At 36.5% G+C, this 5,000-nt stretch overlaps 1 protein-coding gene across 1 annotated transcript in view; it reads right to left on the reverse strand.

Annotated features, from left to right (window-relative positions):
• Window positions 1-2,940: 2,940 nt before the first annotated feature.
• The window catches only part of LOC137641501 (uncharacterized), a 3,892-nt gene continuing 1,832 nt past the window's right edge, over window positions 2,941-5,000 (reverse strand). The window contains exon 2 of the mRNA XM_068374120.1: window positions 2,941-5,000. This exon is cut by the window's right edge and continues 596 nt beyond it. The gene's annotated coding sequence lies outside the window, so the exon portion shown is untranslated.

The raw sequence follows: 5,000 nt of genomic DNA on the forward strand, positions 1-5,000 counted from the left end.
CTAAGGCCAGGCAATGGCTGCTGATGACTCAAAAACCTCCCATCCTTAGCTCATAAGGATGGTAAGGTCGCAGACACCAAAGGATCTTACGAGTTTGATCGGGACTCGAACCCCAGTCTGGCGATCACCAGGCAGAGACGTTACCAAGAGGCCACAACAACCCTAAGCAGTTCTTCTATGAGAAGAACACTCTAAAAGTCTAGGGTAGTGCCATAGCCTCTGTACCACGGTCTTGCACTATGCTGGGTTAGAGTCCTCTTCCTTGAGGGTACACTAAGGCACGCTATTCTATCTGTCTCCTTACTTCCTTTCCTCGCTGGGCTATTTCCCTCATTCTCCTCTTTTCTTATAACCTAACAACACAATTATGACTGAAAAATTATTCGCTCAATAGGTTAACTACTGCACTGTAATTGTTCAGTGGCTGCTTTCCACTTGCTAAGGATAGAAGAGACTCTTTAGCTATAGCAGACAGCTCTTCTAGGAGAAGGACACTCCGAAATCAAACCACTGTTCTCTAGTCTTGGGTAGTGTCATATCCTCTGTACCATGGTCTTCCACTGTCTTGGATTAGAGTTCTCTTGCTTGAGGGTACACTCAGGCTCACTATTCCAAAGTCTATAGAAATATACGTATATGTAGATCCTGCAATATGCTGTCTGTGGCCTCATTGGGTTTTTTTCCCTTATGGTTGTAGCTTAGCTAATAATAATAATAATAATAATAATAATAATAATGATGATAATAATAATTCCTCCTTAGAATAATAGATGTACTAAATTGGAAAGGTTAGAAGAAACTCTTTCGCTACTTTTTTTTTTCTCTCTCTTGTATGGTAGAGGCAAGGAGCAGTGACATTGCCCTAGCAATCAGGACAGTGACCTAGAGACTGATCATAGATAGGCCTACGTATGATCAGTGTTAATAATAATAATAATAATAATGCATTTGGGGAGTGGTTGATTAGTATGGTAATTCCAAGGCAAGTAGCAACCATGGGAAAGACCAGAATTTCAGAGAGGTGGAACAGGAAGATGGTCCAAGATGGAAAAAAAGAAACGGAACCAGTGGCGATATTAACTATAAAAAAGGGCCTGGGGTTGCAGATGGGGGTCGAAGGGATGCTGTAGTCGTCCTTTAGCAAATCTATAAATAGTAGATGAAACCTTTTACATCTTATATCTCCTGGGAAATTTAAATATTCTGATTTACCCAACATTCTTTTCAAGAACTCTTTTCGGTAACTGAAGGTCCTTTAAATAAACTCTGAGTATATTTAAAGGCTCTTGCCGTTAACTCTTCTACCTCTTATGATATATGAAGAGAATTTTTGTCTAAATTTTTGCAATCTTATCTTTACCTTCGATCTTTAAAAATAATGACATTTTCTACTGTTATTCTTTTACAAATCATATTAGTTTGGTTTTGTTGCTTTTATAAATCAAATTAGTTTTGTTTTGTTGCTTATCTTTTTTAGATAAAGTTCTGTTCTCTTTAATTTTTCCTTTGAGGGTAGTGTTCCGAATTGTGGTAGGCCTACTAAGCTTTGTGGCAAAGTTCTTTTGCATTTTGGTAGCACCTTGCCTCATAACACAAGATACAGTTAATCCAATAAGTACAGTTAGAAGAGGTGGTTCTGGTCTTTTACCCAAGATATTCTTTTTATAATGTCCAAGGTTACTAAGCTGCACAATAGTGAACAATTTTAATCATAACACCAATTTGTTCTACTGTAAAACTTGCAGTGTTCTGTAGTTTTACTCTAGTCTAAAACAAGATTCACAAGCTACACGCTAGTCGTATCTGGTCTAAAACATGATTCACAAACTACACCTTACGCTGGTTTAAAACAAGATTCATAAGCTACACGTTAGTCCTACTCTGGGCTAAAAAACATCAAGACTCACAAGCTACGCGTTAGTCTTACTCTGGTCTAAAACATGATTCACAGGCTAAAAGTTAGTCTTACTCTGGTCTAAAACAACACGATTCACAGGCTACCCATTAGTCTTACTCTGGTCTAAAACCATATGCCACACGTTAGTCTTACTGAGGTCTACAACCATTTTTCTTTTTCTGAAAGACGTCAGTGTTTGTGAGGCCCTTGCAGACCAGAGCGGTGATATTATGATACCAAACACAGTTAGGTACGGCCTTTGGCACTTTTATTAGACAATGCTCAGACGATTAACAAGCTAAGAGACCTTCTTTATGCTATGGATATTTTGTCCTGATTACTCAGATAACCAATTTCTTTCTCATACAGGCGAGGAGTTGAGAAAAACTATCTTGATGCACTGGGCCACAGTCATTTTAAGAGTATACAGGCTAGTTATTCAAAATATCTTAACCTAAAGTACAAAATCAATATAGCTTTCAAATGAAATCTGCATTAAAAATGTTCTCAAAGATGCAACTGTTGGGGCATTAAGCCCTGTCCACACGATTGAGCATGCCCGACAGGCAAGCAGTGATACCAGGCCACATTAGTTAGTGAAAATAACGGTTGATGACGTCAGAAGAGGGAAAAACAAAGGCAGGGATTTGACAACACTGTATGATGCCAGAACCCTGTCTGTGGTTTTCCCGCTTTTGATGTCATTAAACATCATTCTTACTAACTACTGTGGTCTGGTATCACTGTTTGCCCGTCGGGCATGCTCGATCGTGTGGACAGGGCGTTATCTTACTGTTAGTCTAAGTAAAGTCAGCTATTACAAATAATCACTTGCCATAATTTGCCCATCTATTAGACAAAATCAATATAATATTCTTCCAGGCTCATCTCGACCATTACAAAGAATTACTTCTTCATACTTTGTATATTTATTTAATACAAAAGATACCGTACCTTACCAGTCTGATTATCAGTTAATAAAACTCAAAGTCCTTCCAAAGACTATTAAAAGGCAATATAAATAATTAGGATATTAAACTATCTTTCCCAATTTTCTTTTATTTATGTCTTCTTACAAAACTGCTTCCTTCGCCTAAAATTTCAGTAATTACAGTATTAAAAAAGAATCTAAGAGCTATTAAAAACAGCCATATAATTACGTTGTCGAATATGAAACCAAATTTAAATTATCTTGTATAAATCACAATAAATAACGAACTGTAAAAGCGATGCAATACACGCTAGTCATACCGAATTATTCCATTTGATAAAACTCCTCCGCAAAAACTATTAAACTTCACCAGTTGCTATCACAAAATCAGGTACATGGTTTCTCTAAGCACTAAATTCTCATTTCTTAAAAAATATTATTCAAAATATATTCTATATCTCTTTTCTGTAATATAAAAATAAACTTTCACCAGTTGCTATCACAAAATCAGGTACATGGTTTACCTAAGCATTTACTAAAATATTAACTAAATTAGACAATGTGTAAATTCTCTTTGAGGGATATATATTCTTGATAACTTATCGCCTATCTAACATACACAGTACATTCAGTGTCAACAATTATTCGTTAATAAATGACTTTTTTTCCGATATCAAACAAATTAGACAAAAGCAATCTAGCTCACAAATAATGGCACCTAATCTCATCTTTCAAGACACTTCTATTAATTTACATAGGCCACTTTGATATTCACCACTTAAATCTTTAATTCTTGTAGCAAAATTAACCATTTACTTCAATTCTCATACAGGATTTTTCCACTTTGCGGTCTCAAAACTACGTCGTCCAAGATTCAGCTCTCACACTTTATTTGACATAATATTGATCTGTTACTATTTATGAAATAAATAAATAACGGGAAGCTAACATCTTTAAAATCAGAGGTAATACTTTGGAAAAATCATCTCTCCTTTCGACGATAGATCCACTCCAATCACAGGACTGCCAAGAAAAACAGCTTCTCCCAACAATCTTACCTGTAAAGAAAAAACACAAAAGCCAGAAAATCACATTTCATTATTGGAGGATTACCCACCGGGTTGTTTACCCCCAAAACAAATTAGATGTCCCAAATATCTTACGATCAATGATTCAAATTCACTAGTCGTCATGTCCACTCTAAACCTATGGTCATACCTAACGTGCTGTCTATATAATTTTAACTCTCCAGCTGGATTCGAACCAGTGACTTACTGCCAAACTGGCAGTCACTCTGCCAACTGAGCTATGGAGAGATACTATGAGATGTAACAATAGCAGTTAGTCGACAGTCTTCCCTCTAACTTTTAAGTAGGTCTTAAAATCAGTCAACTGTTCCACTCGTCTTACCACCCATAACAATTACACTGAATGAACTATGTGGGTAAGTATATTCCATGTTACCTTCTTAACGAGCTAAATCTACATTCACCTTGCACTTAATGACTAATATCACAGAAATGACTAGGATAGTAACCCAAGACTTGCATAATGACTAGCATAGTTGACCCAAACCCATTTTAACTAGCACTTAATGACTAATATCACAGAAATGACTAGAATGGTTACACGATTATAAAAAAATCAAAATTAAAGATTTTCCCATTATGGTACGCTTTGAAGTTATACCCCTTATAACATAAGGTAGCTACTCAATTCTATAAAAAAAAGAAAAAAGAAAAAAAATAACCAGGGGTTTTACCAAGCCCTGTGATGTGTAACTGTGTATTACTGTAGTGTTTCAGTGTTGTTATGGCAAGTGATTTATTTACGTGTACAATGGAATTGCAATCTAAGGTAGGTGGAATAACCTCCTATCGAAGAGTTGCATTCTGAGATAAGTGGAATAACCTCCTATCATAGAAGTTACTCTTTTTGGAATTTAGTTTTGCTGGAGGTTTTCGCCCATCAACTTGAAGTGCTCTCCCATCCAGGAACTGAAGCCTCCATCACGGTTCGACTGATTTTGCTGAAGGTTTCATCCACCAACATGGAAGCGCCATCTCAAGTCCAGGAGCTAGGGGGGTGGTTCTATCCAGATAGTTGTGATTTGCATCATACATCCTTGGCTAAGAACCCATGAACTGCTTGACATTAGAAAATATTCCCATT

The sequence above is a fragment of the Palaemon carinicauda genome, chromosome 5 (assembly GCF_036898095.1).
Source record: "Palaemon carinicauda isolate YSFRI2023 chromosome 5, ASM3689809v2, whole genome shotgun sequence".
NCBI classification, from domain to species: Eukaryota; Metazoa; Arthropoda; class Malacostraca; order Decapoda; family Palaemonidae; genus Palaemon; species Palaemon carinicauda.